Source organism: Schistocerca americana, chromosome 1, assembly GCF_021461395.2.
Source record: "Schistocerca americana isolate TAMUIC-IGC-003095 chromosome 1, iqSchAmer2.1, whole genome shotgun sequence".
Taxonomy (NCBI): Eukaryota; Metazoa; Arthropoda; class Insecta; order Orthoptera; family Acrididae; genus Schistocerca; species Schistocerca americana.
The window spans coordinates 414,334,865-414,356,008 of NC_060119.1; the positions used below are offsets into that span (position 1 = coordinate 414,334,865).

Below are 21,144 nucleotides of genomic sequence, written 5' to 3' on the forward strand. Positions count from 1 at the left end.
ACGATAAACCGCAATCGCGATAGGCTACAATCCGACCCTTATCAAAGTCGGAAACGTGATGGTACGCATTTCTCCTCCTTACACGAGGCATCACAACAACGTTTCGCCAGGCAACGCCGGTCAACAGCTGATTGTGTAAGTGTGAATGCTCTGAAAAGCTAATCATTTGCATATCACAGCATCTTCTTCCTGTCGGTTAAATTTCGCGTCTATAGCACGTCATCTTCGTGGTGTAGCTATTTTAATCGCCAGTAGTGTAAGTAAATGTAGGGTCTGTTTAGAACTATTGTGATTATTTTAAATCTACCTACTACATAATTTGTTATAGACAGGATCCTATGAAGTCGCCATATCGCTGTGTAAGACGTAATGACGGAACGCATATTGTGTTCGGAATTGCTGTTCTTCCTCAACGCTTGGCCCTTTCATTTCTGGCCACGCCCTGCACGTACCACAAACTTGGACGAAATCGGTGGTGACGTCTAGGCACGGTTTGCCGTAGCTGTCGAGTAGCACGAGGGCAGACGGCGTCCCTTAGCTGGCTGCCAGGTGTCCGGGTGACACGGGAGCGCGGCAGCGCGTCGCGGCTCTGGCCGGCTCGCCGTCGCCCACACGCCCTGGCCGAGCGTGTCGGCGGCACGTAGCGTCGCGGCACCCAGCCACCCGCAAAATCTCCGAGAGTGTTTATGGCGCCAAGCGCTTACGACTTAAAATTGCTGACGCACTTCTTGCCTGGTTATTAGTTACAATCCGAGTGTATCGCTCCATTTTCGCGCAATCCCGCGCGATACAGTGAAATTTCCAGGCAGGGGCCGTTTTCTTTAATTAGTGTAGTGTTCCAACGTTCCTTCTCGTATGAGATTTCGGAACTTCTCTAACGGGAGATAAACGGGATGTACTGTTCCGTAGACTTCCTCGTTAACGATTGCTTGGAGTACGAATTATTTTTGTGATCTTTTAGACTACCAAATCAGATAGAGTCGCCAACTACTTTAGTCGATGTGGTGCCGCCGTTCACACCATAAATCGCAAAGAAAAATCAGCCTAGCGCATACAGATTTTTGTGCTCTCAATGAGATGTATACTGATGACTACCCGGTATCCAAATGATCACCTGGCAGGGGTATGAAGATCGTGTAATGGAGTTTTGAAATATACTGCAAATTTCTTAAGACCTATATGTACAGCTGAAGGTGTCATATCTACTACACAAGAAACAAATTTGGTCTCCATTATCTTCATCTGACAAATTTTTGATAATATGATAATTCTTTTTGGAGTAAATGGTGTAGTAGTACACGAGGGTATAATCTGTACGTTAGCTGACGTATCGACGTAACACGTCATCACACAGATGATAGGAAATAAAAAGTTTGCTCTTAATTGGACGGAACAGTCTGCGAGACGACGAACACGATTTTTGTGCTAATTAATAACCTTTGTCAGCTCTGGTTCGCGAAACACCTACAGTGGCGAAAAAATTGTAATGGGCGGCCGACAGACATGAAGCGATATGCAGATAATATTGCTGTGGCCATGGAGGCGAAAGAAGATTTAGAGAGGGCCGTGAGTACAATGAAAAGGATTTGCTGTAACGAGTGAAGTATGAGAATAAATAAGAGAAAAACTAAGTGATAGTATACAGTATTGGAGAAGAATATGAACCTCTAAAAATTACAACACGAAGAGAGGAAATAGACGTGACAGAGTAATTTTCCTATTTGGGAATCACGATCGCGAGGGTGTGGACGCCAGAATGGAATCGGGCGCAGAATACAGCACGCCCAAATTGCATTTAAATTAAAAACGAACTTACTGCTAAGTTCATCAGTCTGGAAATAAGGAAACCATTCGTTTGGAGTCTTCCCCTGTACGGGTGTGAAACCTGGACAACATCAAAAGAGAAGACGGAAAGAAGCCCTGGAAGCAGGAAGGCTGAAAGCTAATTCATAGTGCGATACGCGCTTCGGAGCCCAGCCAGCTAAATGAATCCAAAAAAATCACAGCAGCAAAAATTAGTGTCAGGTGGCGTCCTCTTGGCCGTTTACTTTTCTGTGGTTCGCTTTCCGCCAGCGGAGGCACGGCTGGGGGTAGGCAAGCGGCAGAGTTCGGTGAGAGCGGCTGGATATGGCCCCGCGAAGAGTCGCGTCTATATTCGGTAGCGGCGAGCGCGCCGCCTTACAAGGGCTTTCCTCCGCCAAGGAGAACCGATTCAAGAGCCGGCCGGAGCGTAGCGCTCGGCGTGAGATGTGAGACGCGACTTCTCCAGTTTCCAGCCCGGAGCAGGGTGGCGAGGAGCGGGCCTAGCCTCCCCGGCCGCGTGAAATACGAGCTCTGGCTGGACGCAGCGGGGGCGCCTTTTATGTACCCACACCCAACACTGCTTTGGTAGCACTTCCTCGCACAGGACGCTCCGAATCCAGTGCCAATCTATCCTTACGCCCATTTTGTGTCTCGGGACTGATATAAAAACTGTCTTTTTATCATACTGAACAGATACGTCAAAGTGCCACGCGAAACGAGGCAGTTGGCAGGACGCTATAACTGGTGATGAGTCTACGAAGTACATCCTGTCTCAGCGCTGACCTCCATGTTGAACACCATCTCTGGAAAGTGACGGATGGGCTACCAGTTCCTTAACAGTCTGGTAACACTGCGTATGGAAACGAAACTGAACATAGCCAGCCTCTGCGAGCATCACGAACGATGGCCACGGGTACGACCACGACGACGGCCGCCGCCGTCACCACCACTTCCACCACCAGAATAATCTCTAAAAAACAAGTATGATAGAAAAAAAAGTATCTTAATCGCCGAATAAGCGCTAAGTTTTTTAGTACACTGAATATAAACCGGTATTTCGTATCATACGAGTATAATAATGTTGTCAACCTCCATAGCTGAGGGTACAGTATTCTTCACACGGAGAGAAAACAAAGACAATCCAAACAAACGCGGCACATTTCATCACGGCTTCCTTCAGTAAGCGCGACATCGTCATGGAGATGCTTATCCAACTCCAGTGGAAGACGCTACAAGAGAGTCGTTGTGCATCTGGATGTGGTTTACGGTTAAGATTCCAAGAATATACATTTCTAAAAGACTCGACCGAACATTAATTCCTCCTGCATACATTTCGCGAAAAGATTTTGACGGTAAAATTATAAAGATTCGAGCACAAATGGAGGCTTTCTTCCCGCCCACTATTCGGGACTAGGAAAGGAAAAGGAGACGGGGAAAAATGTGATAATACTGCACGAGGTACCCTCCACCACACACGGAAAGAAAGCTTGATAGGTACATACACTATTTGACCAAAAGCATCCGGACAGCTATTAGTCAGGGTGCACACGAACAATCACAGCCCGCAAACTGTTGCTCTCATGTACGCCGTACACAACGCTGTAAAATTTGCTTATATCCTACCGCATTTAGCGTTTTTTAAGTGCGGCAAGAGAACTAACCAAAAACACGATAAAAACCCACATACCGTAATACCACCTGCCTCGTGCTTCAATGTCATTTTTATACTGTCGAAACAAGTTCCTTAAGAGGTTACTACTTCGCCCATGTTTCCTGCGAATTTGGGGCACTAACCGAGCTTCAAAGAGATCACCTTAAGACGAGACCGAAGAAGTAAAGTAAGAAACCACACGGCTTGATGATATTATGACAGACAATAAGAAATGGTACCAAAACTCTCACGAGAGAATAGCTACATTGCACAGTGCATCTCGCTAATCAACGGCAAAACAAAGGGAAAAATGCAATACCTTTTGGTTCGGCGTCTCAGTACGGAAATATGGTTATAATTGAAGTGCAGCTCCTCACGTTAAGTCCATTGTGGGCTGTAACTACCGCAAGGTAGCGAGGTAGATATGCTAATGCGTTAATGGGGAACCAATTTACCCTGGAAAAAATTAGTTCCAATTTTCGCCACCAAGTGCAAATCTGGCGCTGCACACCACCTCGATGTCTGCAGTGCTCACATTGTACAAATTATGTAAGCGGCGGTTATTAATAAAATCAACATTATGCCGTTCTCAACTGTTTGATCGTTTCTGTCGATGTCTCGTTCCTAGCCCATTATGTATAGTAACATTTCTATACATATTTCTTGCATTCTCAGCATCAGACATGCACCTGGTGGCCAAAACTGGAACTAATTTTTTTGCAGCGTAAATAGGTTCTGGATTAACGCATTAGAAAATCTACCAAGTTTCAATGCCATACGATAATTACAGCCCACACTGGATGTCTGTGAGTAGCTACACTTTAATTATAAGCACCCCGTTTTCGGTTAATACGCTGTGAACAACCATAAACGAAGTTATTTTAGTAAAAAGTATAAATCAAATTAAGATGGTTGGTTGGTTTGGGGAAGGAGACCAGACAGCGTGGTCATCGGTCTCATAAATCAAATTAAGAACTTAGAAAGAGATCTTAGGATGTTAATTGTCAGAATCAAAGAGCACGACCTTTTGATGAACCGCAGTTGTCTTTCCTAACTGCAGCATGAGAGGCAGACATTATTATTGTCAGGAAAGGTACAGTACAAAGAATGTGAATTACTTGCTGAAGAAGTGCCATTAAGCGCAGTTCTTACTTTTCCAACGTAACCTTGTGTCACTCTGTGCTGTGTCGGAAAATTGTAGTTATACCTTCGTTCAGTTTTCCGGAGGTACACGCACTCCAAGGTGACAGCCAACCTGCCATTAGGCCAAGCACTGAGGCAACAGCGACCGCAAATAACTTCATGATTACAGCGTCGTAGTGCTACCCTAGGCCTCAGTAAAACAGGCGAGACCGTGGCTTCTTTATTCTGGCCAATTACATCTCTTTTTCGCATACGGAGCGTGCGCAATGAACGCCGCAAGCACGATGTCATTGGAGCTCTTCGGATGCTCCGTTTAAGATCTGCGCAGGATATGATTACCCAGGGGGCTGTGCAGCCTTACTGGCACGGCTACCAGGAAACTGCATTTGCCGCCTGCTCTGCGCGTCCCCCTGTAACTGTAGGAGAGAGGATGGCAGCCGTGCTCTGGAAACCCCCGTGCGACATCCGATCCCCAGACTTCGGCAAAGTAAAGCGATTGAGCGCTTGCCAATTTCGCTACCCAACAAGGCAAAGAGCTTCTGCGCGTGACTTGCATGACGCAAAACAACTGAAAATGGAAACTTCCGTAAGCAACTTTAAGCACGATGGAATATTACATTTCAGACGCAGATTTCACTCTCCTTCAACATTTTTCGAGTACAAAAGAAGTTATGATAATTATGAAAACATTCACGCAGTCTTTCAGAGTCTGGGAGGACCTCCAGCGGGGGAAGGGGGTGCAGCTAAGTCCTTTCCACACCTCTGACGCAGGGTGTGCTCTTCGTCTCACCATTAATTTGATTTTTAACAGTTAATTTGAGTACTAGCTGCGAATTATTGAATGTTGTAGGGTGTCCGAGGCTTAGGTTAGACTTCAGATAGAATAACGAAGCGAAATTAATACGAAAACTATAGCAAACACTTATCAATTTATTTCAGAAATATGAGAATAACAAGCGCTGGTGACTGTTACAATAATTATCAAATGGAGACGAATACAAAACGATAAATAAAGCTACCTAAAAACATGTCAGGAAAAACAATGAGGGAGTAACACTTAACGTTTCAGTTGCCTTTTGGTGAAAGCACTATTGTGTCAGTTAGTAAATAAACAACCGACACGAAGAAAACTGTTTATACTACCATTTGAAAACATATTTTATGATATATTCGCTAGTGATTGTCCGCCTCTGTAGCCGAGTGATCAATGAGACAGACCCTCATGCGTGGGGACTCGGGTTCGACTGCCAGTACTGCCAAGGATTTTTCCTTGATGGTAGGACTGGGCCGAGTTGCATTCAGCCTCGTGGTGGCAACTGAGCAACTACCTAATTGAGAGGTAGCGACTTCTAGGTCGGAACGTCGACAAGACCGGGAGTGCTGTGTAGTGACCCCATTCCCCTCCATACCGCATCCGACGATGAACGACAGGATGACACAGCGGTCGGTTGACTATCGCGTGGTCTTCAGGGCCTGATGGTGAGGTTACTTTCTCCTTTTTTGCCATTGATCACCATGGAAATCGCCACAGCAATCAACCATACTATACACGGAATTCCCAATCACCAGAAAGCGCGACAATTTTCTGAGTTAAATCACAAACCCTCCACACTGTCTCCCAGATCATATAACAAAGTTGGTAGAGGTCTGATCATACTGGATCGTTAAACACTGGATAATGTTACTTTAACTGGTTTAATCGGGTTTTGGCATCTCCCTTTCCTACTGTCACAAATAACGACAACACTACGCTACGTGATTTCTCATCACATCTTCAGTCACAATTCTGACATTGCCTGGATTACAATAGTGACAAGCAACCTTTACTAGAACGTCGTCACGGAACCAATAGGGTATTTCCAACATTGTAAACATACTAAAGAAAACAATTTTTCAGTTAGCCGCCTGGAGTTTGTACTCCTAACAGACGCCTAATAAACGTGCAAGCTGCAACATTACTTTTTCAACATCATCACAGTATTGATGCTGTGTTAAGTAGCAGAATACACGAAAAGCCGGTCGATGTAAAATGAGGGCCATTCCTTTTCACAGTTTTAGTCCCAAGATCCTATGGATTGTACAATCAAGTCTGTCACGAAGGGAGAACCAGAAACGCATTGCTGTGTTTTGAGTACCGCCGAAACTGATACAACAGAAAAGTGCGAGTGTACTTATTTGAGATGAAAACGTTTTATTGCTCTTTACCTACCCATAAATTTAGTTCGAATTTTGCATCATCATATAAGACAATAAATACAATCACGGATAAAATGAGGAGCCGGTATACAAGGACTATGTCTAGGGAACTAATGATTTTTAGTAGGACATGCACGAAGAATGCACTGCGTAATTCGTTGCCCGGACCTTTCTTCCATCGAATGTACACTATGGGATCAAAACAACTTACATGTTCGTGGTGCCCCCCATCGGTAATGCTGGAATTCAATATGGTGTTGGCCCAGCCATAGCTTTCATGACAGCTTCCACTCTCGCAGGCATACATTCAATCAGGCGCTGGAAGGTTTCTTGGGGAATGGCAGCCCATTCTTCACGGAGTCCTGCACTGAGGAGAGGTATCGATGTCGGTCGGTGAGGTCTGGCACGAAATCGGCGTTCCAAAACATCCCAAAGGTGTTCTATAGGATTCAGGCCAGGACTTTGTGCAGGCCAGTCCATTACACGGATGTTATTGTCGTGTAACCACTCCGACACAGGCCGTGCAGGTGCTCGATCGTGTTGAAAGATGCAATCACCATCCCCGAATTGCTCTTCAACAGTGGGAAGCAAGAAGGTACTTCAAACAGCAATGTAGGTCTGTGCACGCAATACAAGAAGGTGTGCAAGCCCTCTCCATGAAAAACACGACCACACCAGAACACCACCACCTCCGAATTTTACTGTTGGCACTAAACACGCTGGCAGATGACGTTCACCGGGCATTCGCCATACCCACACCCTGCCATCGGATCGCCTCATTGTGTACTGTGATTCGTCACTCCACACAACGTTTTTCCACTGTTCAGTCTGCCAATGTTTACGCTCATTACACGAAGCGAGGCGTCGTTTGGCATTTACCGGCGTGATGTTGGCTTATGAGCAACCGCTCGACCATGAAAACCAAGTTTTCTCACCTCCCGCCTAACTGTCATAGTTCTTGCAGTGGATCATGATGCAGTTTGGAATTCCTGTGTGATGGTCTGGATAGATGTCTGCCTATTACACATTACGACCCTCTTCAACCGTCGGCGGTCTCTGTCAGTCAACAGACAGGTCGGCCTATACGCTTTTGTGCTGTACGTACGTTTCCACGTTTCCACTACTGAGGTAGCTGATGTGGAGTACCTGGCAGTCGATGGCAGCACAATGCACCTAATCTGAAAAACGTATGTTTTTGGGGGTTTCAGAATACATAGTGTAAGTGGAATGCTTCCCAACTGGCCTTGTTTCCTCTCGCGAACAATGGTAAACTGAGTGGTGCTCGGGTAGCTCAGTTGGCGGAGTACTTTCTCATGGCAAGCAAAGGCCCCGATTTTGAGTCTCGGTCTGGCACACAATCTGCCAGGAAGATTCATATGTTACCCAATAAATAGCAAATATCGTCTTCAGAAAGATTTTACTCCTGGTCTGTCATTCATTTATCTCACCATACTTTGATAACGGCGTGTTCGTTTCTCTACGTACTAATGTTTTCGGAGATCAGATCCGAAAACCATCTTTTGTGTGAACTGTATCACTTGCTCTAATGTTTTCTTCCGCACATTGAGTGTCCATACCTCTGAGACGAAAAAGGAAAAAAATGTGTACAACAACACTTGTATTTTCCTTTAGTGTCTTATTCTCCCATATATCGTTTATATAAGCTAAAAGCTACTCTCAAGACCATATATTCATAAAACACAATTTCATTTCAACGAAGAAAACTGTTTATAATGACCTTGGAATACTTAATTCTGGCTGTTCTCACAGAAAACGCCAGTGTTATTTACTTTCGGTTGGTCAAAATATGGTGATATATATGGGAACAAATTATGTCACCACAAAATAAAATGTTTCCTGGCATTAACTCCCAGTTTTCTACGTGATCGGTTGACAGCTGCGCTTCTCCAAGTATTATTTTTCATCTTTTTTATAGGCACGTACTCCATTACTACGAAATGAATACAGGGAAGCGCACTGCTCTCACCAACAATAAAGAAACACAGACTTACATTAATTATTAATCAAACGGTAAACATTATATCAGACAGGGGCGCAGTCTTGTAACTACTGACGAAATATTTTCTCAACTCCTTCAAACTGGAAAATTATAACCGAGTAAAACACGCAAACTAAATACGTTTCCTTAACTGTGTGTATATCCATCACCTTTATTACAGAACGCGAACATATCAGAATCATAGGGCTGTATAATATTACAGTTCTGTACAGTATCCATAATTAGAAACGCCCTGCAAGCGTCAAAATCTCGTCAAATCGTTTACTGATGTATGCGCATGAGTTTTGTTGCGCGTGTTGCCTACACAGTAGGTTCTTCCTACATGCGGGCAGCCGGTGCAGCATGTTATTGGCGCATATGCAGCAGTGGAAGGTAAACAACCTTGGAGGATCCTGCCGTGTCATAAGACAGACGTATCATTCCAGTATCAGTTTGAAGAAACGCGAAATATGTAATAGATACTGATAAGTGGCAAGAGTAATCAGCACCATTTGTCGTGAAATTTCGTAACTACTAGGTTGGTGCATAAGTTCGTAGCGTTTTTCCATTAAGTTTAATAAACATAACAGATACACATAACAGGGACTTTAATCATCAATCATACACTCTCCTTCACTTTTTACAACAGTTTTCCAACGCTTGGGTAACTTCTCGACTCCGCGAGAATAGGAATCATGTGGTTTTGAGGAGAATAAATCGCCGACTCATGGTGAGTAAGGTGATGCAGAATGACTTCCCAACCCAACTTCAGTAGAGTGTTTTACGTTAGTCTAGGAATGGTCGGTGTTGTTCACACGCCAACTGATGACGAGCAAGCAGAGATGCACATATGGCCACCCACTGGTTTAGTGATTTCGGTTCAGAGCATGCGGTACCCGTATACCCGATTTTTGAACCTCCCCCACTGAATGCAAATGTTGCACGATGGTGGAATTATCACAGTTCATCACATTTGCCATGCCACTTCTCGAGTGCACTGACATGGATCATTGTGGGTTAATCCGTTTAAACGATCTCCACCAAACACCGAAGGTCTTCCTGAAAGTGAAGAGTCATTGCTGTCAAAACGGTCCTCCTTAAAACGAGAAAATCATTTTCTTCTTCTGCTCTGCCCAGTGGCATTATTCTCATACAAGGCGCAAATGTTTCTGACTGCCTTCGATGCTGTCAGTCCTATACTGAATTCAAACGCAAGAGAATGTTGGAAATTTTCCAATTTCTCCACTAGACACTTCATTTCCTAGCGCCAGCAGCCCCACACACTATCTCCAAACGACAAAATGACAATATGTAAACTCAAATAGCAACAGTGAAATACAAATAAAAAATGACATTCGATAAACTCATAACAACCTGAACGCACTCAACCCCCGCCCCTTGATGTCAGATCATGGGTATGTTCTTCAATGACGTACAAACCATTCTAGAACCCTGTGTACGGCTGCGTCTGCAGTTATAAAAATCTTCGCAAAAGGTATTATTATGCAAGATTTCGGCGTTACCTCACGGTATACGACGACACATGAAAACAGAGAGCAAGTGCACTGCACCACGAGATTGAATGTCGCTAGGAGACTCAGTTAGGCACGTGGTGCGGTAAGGAAAGTACACAGGTGAGACACAGCAGAATGTGGAATCATTCCAGTGACAATATGGAGCCGATATGGAATATCCACTAACGTCAGCGCGTTTGCACAAAGACAGATTGGGAAAAAGCACTTCTGCTGTTCGCGTGCTACTGAAGTGACAATCGGTTCTAGGCGCGCAGTCCGGAACCGCGCGACTGCTACGGTCGCAGGTTCGAATCCTGCCTCGGGCATGGATGTGTGTGATGTCCTTAGGTTAGTTAGGTTTAAGTAGTTCTAAGTTCTAGGGGACTGATGACCACAGCTGTTAAGTCCCATAGTGCTCAGAGCCATTTTTTTTTTTTTTTTTTTTTTTTTGAAGCGACAATCTAAGGACAGTGGTTGAGGGACGGAGAGACCACGAGTAGGGGATACAGTGTTGGACGCCCACGCCTCAACACAGGTCGTGTAGGACGGGCGGCCATCTGCGGCATATACGACGACAGAGTACTCGTAGAATGCTTTTCCGGGCACAAACGTTTCGGAGCACACGGTTTAGCGCACTTTGTTGAACATGGTGCTACGCAGCAAACGATCCATACGTGTTCCCATGCTCACCGAATGACGCCGTCAATTACGATTGCAGTGGGCAGTGGATTATCGAGGTTGGACAGTAGATACATGGAAACGTGTCGCCTCATGCGGTGAATCATTTTTTCCTGTTATAACAGATCGGTGGTCGCATCCGGATACGCTGTCATCAAGGCCAAAGTCTGCTAAATAGATACGTGCACCCCCCCCCCCCCCAAGGACGTAGGAGGGACATTACCCTGGGCTTTAAAGGGACCGATGACGGTAATCGAAGGCATCATGACAGATGTGGACTACTTGAACATTATTGCGAACCATCTGCATCCCTTCATTACTGAGGTCTTCCCTGAAGACGATGGCAACTTTCAGCACCATAACTGTCCGTATCACAAGGTCAGAACCATGATACAGTGGTTAGAGGAGCATTATACTCTCTCGTTGATATCTTTGCCACCAATTCGCTTTTGGGCATTCGATGGAACACATCTGGGACGCTATCGCGTGCCAAGCGACCACAAACCACCGGACCGTAATTTACAGGAATTGCACGGTCTCTATGTAGGCATCCGATACCACATACCCCCGGGAACCCAACAAAGAACTGTCTAATCCATGCCTCGCAGAATCGCTGCTGTAATGTGTTCCAAAGGTACACTAACACTTCACAAACTTTTGGCTCGTCAGTCTCTACCGAATCGGCAGATAGCGATAAAAGTGTATGAAGCACTTCACGCCAAAAAGCATGTAGGAAAAAATAGCGATGGACATTTTACACGAAGAATTAATTACGAGAAAACTGACGAAAAACTCCTACGAAAACGAGTGTCTCAACAATGTACTGATTTTATGTGCTGATACTTTACTGTGGACGGAACGTCACGGCGGGAACACAACAGTAACCGAAGCAGCGTGTAAAACCAATGTGGTTATGTCATGAAAAAGACAAAAACGATGTCATCTACCAGGAATATTAGCCTAGTGTTACCTTTCACGCAAAAAGACGGTTTTGCAATTAGAAACGATGAGTGATTTGATGTACAAATTGCTGTAACATTTAGGATATTAACCGCATTTAGTACCCTCTGATTTACACCTGCCTCGTAAATACGTTTTGAGTCCGCTGAAATTGTTACAACGGTCATAGATGAGGAATTTACAAGACATTTCTGGATAACAATTCAGATATCTACTCACTGGTGGTTTCATTGCACTGACTACCAAGGGACAAAGTCGAATAACAGAAAAGTATATTTCTGACTTGATACGACAGTGTTCCATCGCCACTCACACGAAATTTTCATCTAGTCCTGATACACGTCCTCGAAAAAGTCAACAGTATAAAACTCCCGGCAACTGGCGTGTACCTAACCTATTGTTTCCAAATCTGTACTCCACAAGCCGCACTATACTTCATGTGCCACTGTCATTTCCCATTTCCTGTTCGAGTCGCCAATGCTGAGAGGGAAGAATAACCGACAGTACGTTCCATTCGAGCTCAAGTCTCTCAAATTTTCCCTTCATGGTGTTTTTGCGAGGTGATGTAAGAGGAAACGATAGTTGGTTGACACTTTTACGAATGTACGCTGTCCCGGAATTTTAGCAGTAAAGCACACAGTGACGCGCAATGTCTGTCTTGTAGCGTCTGCTACTGGAATAGGGTGAGCTTCTCCGTAACGTTTTCGTGTTTACTAAACGAATTCGAGACATAACGCGCCGCTCTTCTTTGGATCTTCTCCAGTGTCCCTTTCAATCCTACTTGTTAAGCACCACACTAAGAAACAATACTCTAGCACCGGTCGAATGAGACTTTCGGAAACTATCTCCTTCGTGAGTACACTACACTTCTTTATTCCAATAAATCTCAATCTACTTGCCTTTTCTACGGTTAGTTTTTATGTCGTGGTGCCGTATGCAAACGCCCAGATATTTAACGTTACAGTGGCGACGCTCGTAATTCTTTAAGCAATATGACGGGAGAGCGATAAGAGCTAGCTAGAGCACATGGCGGGGAGGCAAGCAGAGCGTCAAACCGCACGTGTTCCGCGCGTAACCCGACACTGGAGGCCGGGGGGCGTCGCTGGGGTCTGCCCACAAAAGCTGGTGGGTCCTACAGTAGGCGCCGACTCTGCGGAAAGGGGATTAAACGCATCACGCCACGTTGTGGGGGCTCGTGTTGAAAAGGACAATACAGTCACTTGACATCAAATAATAATCGTCGATGTAAGTGAGGGAAATGGACAAAATGTGCTAACAAAGGAGTGCCTCCGCGATCCACGCTCTTGCATTATATAATGATGACCACAGCTTCACAAACTACGAGCATATACACAACTGCGGGAATTTTAACCTCTTCGGGGCGTCACTTACGTTAACGCACAGAGGTAAAAACTAAAATGCGCGCTTTACTGACGACATACCCGCCTAAAATTTCATCCCACGCAGAGCGAAACAGTGGATTTTCATGTAAATAGTTAACAGAGAATCGGAGACAAAGGTCACGCCAGTACTTAAATATGTATAGTAAGTGAGCTGTAAGGGACACCAAGAAGAAATTCGGAATTGCGGTTAAAGGGCAGGGGAAAGAAATAAAAGCTTTGTTTGCTTATGACAAAGTAACTTCATCAGGGGCAGCAAAGGATTCGGAAAGTCCGTCGAACTGAGTGGGTGTGTAGGTTGTAGGGTGAACAGCAACAAGGGTAGTGGAGAGTAATCGAATTACTTTAGGCGATGATGAGGAAATTAAGAAATGAGACATTACAATGAGTAGATCAGCTTTGCTGTCTGTACAGCAGAATAACTGACGATGAGCAAAGTAAAGCAGACATAAAATGCAGCTGGTAACAGTAAGAAAAGCTTTTCTGAAAAGAAAAGTATCTGTCTGGAATGTGGCATTATACGGAAGTGAACCGTACAAACAAGAACAGAACTGAAACTTGAAATTTGGTGCTACATGAAATGCTACAGATTAAGCCCTTAGATTGAGTAACTAATGAGGAGGAACTGAATCGAACTGGGGAAAGAAGAAATTTATGGCACATGTTGTTTAAAAGAAGCGATCGCTAAACACATCCTGAGGCATCAAGGAATCGTCAATCTGGAAATGGAAGGAAGTGTCTGGCGGTAAAAATTGTATATGGAGACGAATCTCGAACGCAATAAGCAGGTTCAAATAGATGTAGGTTGCAACAGTTATACAGAGATGAAAAGTGTTGAACAGGATACAGTAGCGTGGAGAGCCGCAGCAAAACAGTCTTCGAACTGATGACCAACAACAAAAAATCTGATACTACTATTAGTCACAATAAAACTACGCGAGGAGCCTCACCTGACTATGTCCTAATGTGTCACAAACCGTTAGTGACAAAGAAAGAGACATCCAAGCAAGTGCTTGCACACAAAGGGGACAGTATTTTTCCGCAAGGTTATTTTCAAGAATACTTATGTTCACTGAAATACCGAGAAATGGATTCATAAAAAAAAAAACACTATTCTGTCTTTAGCAACTAAATGGCTCTTGACAAGATGGGTACAGTGACACAAAGCTTGTTACCGTCATCAACGACGTTCTCTAAAAGTAGCCAAGAAGGTGCCGAACGTTCTGTCGACGTCTGGTGATACAGTTCAGTTTCGATCTCTTTGGTGTTTACAAATCAGTTCAAAATGTTCAAATGTGTGTGAAATCTTATGGGACTTAACTGCTAAGGTCATCAGTCCCTAAGCTTACACCCTACTTATCTTAAATTATCCTAAGGACAAATACACACACTCATGCCCGTGGGAGGACTCGAACCTCTGCCGGGACCAGCCGCACAGTCCATAACTGCAGCGCCTTAGACCGCTCGGCTAATCCCGCGCGGCTTACAAATCAGTGGAGGGGGATCTATGCTATATGGAAAGCCCTAGACTTTGATTTTATCAAATAGCTCCAATATTTCCGTTTATACAAAAAGTTTATTAATGTTGCCACACAGGGGAGGAAAAGCTCGTTCCTTCTGTACTATCGGACGCCTATGATCTTGTATCGCTGTCTGCAACTTTTTCAATGTACAAGACGCGTTCCCAGTAGTGGGATATACTGAAAGAGCATTTAACAAAGGGCACAGGCTAAGCGTATATAAATGAGCACTTTCGCGGCATGGCAATTATTTGAAAGTGTCATACGCGTCTCACAGCTGCAATACATTTCACCGTACTGTGCTGAATGACAATCAAATAACTATTGTAAATACACAGCACGAAATGCCTCGCGAGAAGGCAGTGCGAAACTGCCGCCTGCGGCGACCTCCGCCGTATTTGCGCTTTCGCGGTCGCAGCTGTGGTTAGCTAACTCCCTTCCGTTTACAGCGACCTCGCTGACCTTTAACCAGTCGCGGCACCTTTGTTTACCGGTCTCTGTTTACCGTTTTACGCAAACAGTAGTCTAGCGTTCGTGAGCATGACCTCTCATCCCAAGCACAGCCAATTAAACTGTCAAGGACGAGAATGTCGGGATGTTTCAGAGTGAATTAGTACATTAGTTCATCACCGATGCTAATACACTGCGTAAATACCTTTCATTGTTTGACGCGATGTAGCAGCAAACTAACGCCAGTGTACCAACCTGTAACAAAAAGAAAATAACTGATTTAATATTGCACACACGAAGGACAGACAAAACTAATTAAAACAGTGATTTAGAAACTTTTCTTCGGAAGCTAAAAGAAACAACAGTTTTATGCAGTCACATATAATAGGCACGAAAAAAAATTCAACAGGGCTGATTCTCGTCTCCATTGCTCTTTCTGCGAGCTCGTATCTGTGTGATCCCTCTGGTTTTTTTTTTCCATGCTCCCATTAATCGAGGTAACAATAAGTATAGTAATTGATCTTCAAATTTTGTTAATTATATGTACAAGGTAATCGTACCTGACAGATCCCGATTTTCTATGACGGCTTACGACCGAATTACATCAGAGCTCATTAAACACGAGTAATTACAAGTATAAAATATAATGACTATGTTTCTTAAAGATGGCAGCAAGAAGAAGTCACATCTCACATTAAATTACGAAGCGCCACATCACATATAACTGTATAACATTAAAGAGATATTGTACTGCATCTCACAAACAATTCAGAGAGAAACGGATATGAATAAAAAAAATTCTACATCAACTAGAAGTGTGTCATAGGTCTGCCTAAAATCAAGTGGGAAATGTTTGATGTCTCCCACTAGCCAATTAGGTATCGAAACACTAACTCGCTCTTTGCGAAATATCAGTTACATTACATAGCAAGAAGTGAAATAATTAAATATTTTAAAAACTTTTCTTGACACAGATCAAGAAAGAGAAAATCAAATTAAAACAGAGCAGAAAGTAACAAAGAAAACAAACCTAACAAATGGTCACCGAGTGTAGTAAGACTAAGGATTCTGCAGAATTGCTTCGATCTCTTCCTTTAATTCTACCTGGTGTGGATGCCAAATACTCGTGCAATACGCAAGAATAGGTCGCACTAACGTTTCATATGTCGCCTTTACAAAAGAAGCACACTGTCCTAAATTTTTTCCAATATATCGAAATCGGCCATTCGCCTTCCCTATTACAATCCTCGTTTGCAAGTTCTACGAATTCCTCAAATTGGCTTACAAGATATGCGCACGAATTCGTGTGTTCTAGTCTAAGGCCGAGTCAGGCACATAGTTCCCCCTCTTCGAAGCTTGTTTCGGGAAGTGAGAGGAACTCTAATCTTGGATTGGCGTCACTGTGGTATGGTTGTTGGACGCAAGTTGTGGCGTCGGATGCCACGCGTAGCCGTCTGCGCTGAGATGGCGAAGTTGGAGCGCGTATCTATCTTTTGCGACGAACTTGATACACTGAACGTCACGAGACTTGGCATAGAGCTCGTTGTTTACATCTGGTCGTCCACAGGGCCATTGACTTTTTAATAGCAACTTCCACGTATAAAATCGTCTCAAGCCTTAGTTCTTTTTAGAACTGGGAAAATCATGAAACGCATAGTTACCATTATCATAAGGCTGTGTACAACGCGTACTGAAATTAACGGGGTAATATGTGGGCGTGTGTTTTCCCCATTTCATCCTTTTTTAATGTATGTGGTACGTAGTTCAGACAAGAAAATAACAGAAGCTTTCGAAATACGGTGCTACAGAAAAATTCTGATGATTACATTGGTAGATGTAGTAATAAATAACTACCTACTGAATCAAATTAGGGAAAAACAAAATGTATGGCATAACGCGACTGAAACAAGGAATCGGTTTGATCGCCCTCAGGCATCAAGGAAACGTCAATTTGGCAAGACAGAGTGTGGCTGGCAAATACCGTAGATGGAGACCACGGGATCAAGACAGTAAGCAGGCTCAAGTGGATGTTCGTTACGGCAATAAGAGACTTGTACAGGATCGAGTTACGTAGAGACGTGCATCAAACCTGACATCGGATGAAAACGACAACAAAAGTACTTATTGTCTGCAGCTAAATGTAAAGTTACCTTCATCATAAGGCTGTGTACAAGGCATGCTGAAATCAAAGTAGCAGTATGTGGACGTGTTTTCCTCTCACCATTTTTGAATGTATATGGTACGTACTATCTGCACCCGAGAAGAATGCGTGCGACAGAAATGCGGTAGCAAACTGGGTGATGTGTCTCTAAACAGAATGGTGTCCGAGGACGTAACTATATTAAATAGCTTCATTGCAATGTTCCTCTCTCTCTCGCTGAAGCTGTACATAAAAAAGAAAAGTAAACTTGGAAACGATGAACCACGAAACATAACAATTATGACAATTTTTTTTATATTTTTGGACATCCAGTAACATTAACACCACTGGTACCCCATCAGTCCCCGCTACAGTCTCCTCATTTGTGTACTATACTAATGGTTAGAAGCTTTTGGTGCTGAAATACAGGAGGGGTGGGGGGGGGGGGGGTTGTATTAGACGACGGCACACAGACAATTTACACTACACAAATGATAAAAACTTCAGGTGGATAAAAATATCTTAAGACAGCTGCGTGGAAGGTTAGCGAGTAAGATTTTAGAACATAATCAAAATAAATCATTAATGATAAAGTCGGACATCAGACCACAAAGAAAAGTAAACTTGGAAACGATGAACTACGAAACATAACAATTATGACAATTTTTTTTTATTTTGGGACATCCAGTAACATTAACACCACTGGTACGACATCATTCCCCGCTACAGTCTCCTCATTTGTATAATGTACTAATGGTTAGAAGCTTTTGGTGCTGAAATCAAACGTCAGAAATCAGACGTCGCAAGACTCCGAATCTGGTGCTGTATCTTTCAATCTGATGATGCCAATATGGTTATTTGCGTGTCAATTTCTCTGCGTTTTTACTAAAACATCTTTTCGTTTGATATCACATGCCTGCATGGCTACCTTTTTTACCGTTTTAAATAAAACACGAGGTCGTCATCGAGAATCGCAACTAAGACCTTCGCGTCAGTAGTAATCAATGTTAATTAATATATCGTGGAGTCAGCTAAACAATTGTCTTTCAGTGACCATAATTTCCCGAGGTCAGAGAATTCCGAAACACGGCGAGGAATGGCTATGACTCGTTTCGTAACTACCCAAGCTATAAACATCTGGAAAGACGCCAACATACGTGAAGCGACAGGTTAGACTGGTACGACCAGCCATCTGTCCCACAGCGGTTTATGCTGATGAGACAATTTACGCTGCACATGTTCTCGTAAGACGAGTGTGCAGAAGCGTACTATGTACAAGTCAAACGCCTCACGTAGGCTACAAGAGCTTAACATTGAGTCCAGATTGCACTCGTATAATGACCTATGTTTGCAGTACTTTCTACTCTTAGACAGCGGAGATAACATTATACCTTTATTCATGAAGATGATTGCAGCGTCATAATAGCATCAGAGAGCTCAAAGACTGCAGCAGACACAACAGCTACTTCACCTGGGATGATTTAGGCATGTCCTGATAGATCTCCACATACATTTGGAAACACGCTGTCTGCAATGTCTCCCACGAGAGGTGAAGTATGTGTGGCGAAATGAAGTCAAAAGTGATGTAAGTTCTGTAACGGGCTCTTACAGACATTTTTGGGTACATGGATCACACAACAGTGCTTCGACATAAAGGAACGGTCTTAGGGAATACCAGGAAAACATTTTCCAGACAATACCGTTAATGCCACAGCATTGTACTCTTCCTTCTCCAGTGTTTCTCGCCAGGCACGCCGATATTTATTCGTCCTAGGGACCAAAACCTCGACTCGTCGATAAAGGCTACCCACAGATACGCTGCAACAGTCCAATTTCGATAATCGTTGGAAAATTTCAATTTTCCGACGTCGCGGCACCATTGTTAGAGCCGTTTTGCAGACATTACCCACTTCAGCGTTCCATTATAGCCAATAGTGAGTACGGGTCTGATAATTTCATAAATTGTTTGGTTATTGAACTGCCCATGACAGCAGGAGGGGAAGTGCGAACATGGGTTAACGGCTTAAATACACGCTACGATGAACAGTCGTCACGCTAGAGGATTACTCCGTACCACTGCACGAAATCTTGCAATCAGCATGTCACCGCAAGTAATATGAAGCACTATGCCATTACACCCTAAGAAAGTATAATTACGAAGAAGAATATGTGAATTGCGCCTTACGATTGATATATAAGCAAGTGCAAATGGCTCTGAGCACTATGCGACTCAACTGCTGAGGTCATCAGTCGCCTAGAACTTAGAACTAATTAAACCTAACTAACCTAAGGACAGCACACAACACCCAGCCATCACGAGGCAGAGAAAATCCCTGACCCCGCCGGGAATCGAACCCGGGAACCCGGGCGTGGGAAGCGAGAACGCTACCGCACGACCACGAGATGCGGGCTAAGCAAGTGCAAAATTCGTTATTTGTTAATACGTGGCTCACGGTCTCTGGTAAGCCTTTCTGTCGTGCGCGTCAAGTTGGAAGAGAGCACGCTTTTGCGCATCCCCCTCTGCTAACCCCTCTAACAGCCGCGCGGAGTGGCGCGCTCTTTGAGACGTCATGTCACGGATTGCGCGGCCACTCCCGCCAAAGGTTCGAGTCCTCCCTCGGGCGCGCGCGCGCACATTAGCCCCTAATGGCCAATGAGCGTTAATCTTCGTCGGGAAGTTGCTGTGATCAAAATTGGACAGCAACAAATGCTCTCCTAAATCGTCGTAACTTCTGAACGGTTTGCTTTAGGACGTTCATACTGCACGGTTGGCCGCGGGGCATGATAGGGATGTATGTTTTATGGTTCAAATGGCTCTGAGCACTATGGGACTCAACATCTTAGGTCATAAGTCCCCTAGAACTTAGAACTACTTAAACCTAACTAACCTAAGGACATCACACACACCCATGCCCGAGGCAGGATTCGAACCTGCGACCGTAGCAGCCTCGCGGTTCCGGACTGCAGCGCCAGAACCGCGGGGCCACCGCTGCCGGCGATGTATGTTTTAGTTCAGACTTTCATTTGGATAGGTTCGTAAATAAACAAAACTGGTGCATTTCGCGATCGAGAAGTCTCTTCATCCTGAACGGGTGACTGTGTGGTGTGTAATGTCCAATCAGGGAATAATTGGTGCGATATTCCTTGACGGCACGGTGACTACCGAACGGTGCGTGAAGGCTTTGGAAGATGATTTCATCCCTATTATACAAAGTGACCCTGATTTCGACAAGACGTGGTTTATGCACGACGGAGCTCGACCGAAGCATGAGAGTGTCTGATGTCCTGGACGAGCAATTTGGGGACCGCATTCTGGCTCTGGGGTACCCAGATGGCACTGGCATGGGTCTCGATTGGCCGCCATATTCTCCGGATCTGAACACATGCGACTCCTTTTTCTGGTGTTATATTAAAGCCAAGGTGTACAGACATAGTAACAAAACAATTGCTCAGCTGAAAACAGCCATTCTGGCGGTCATCGACAGCATTGATGTTCCGACACTTCAGTGAGTCATGCAGAATTTAGCTATTCGTCTACGCCACATCATCGTCAATGAAGCAGCCATATCGAATATGTCGAATGAAATGTATGCACGGCGTAGTTTGCAACTAATTTACGTTTTTTTCATATAGTTCAATAATTGACACCCAGTATCTGTCTTGTGGATACTGTAGCTGACGACCTTTGCG

At 44.2% G+C, this 21,144-nt stretch overlaps 1 protein-coding gene across 2 annotated transcripts in view; it reads right to left on the reverse strand.

The window, feature by feature from the left end:
• Positions 1-21,144, reverse strand: part of LOC124602126 (flocculation protein FLO11) — a 616,796-nt gene that overhangs the window by 243,647 nt on the left and 352,005 nt on the right. The gene's annotated exons all lie outside the window — the stretch shown is intronic.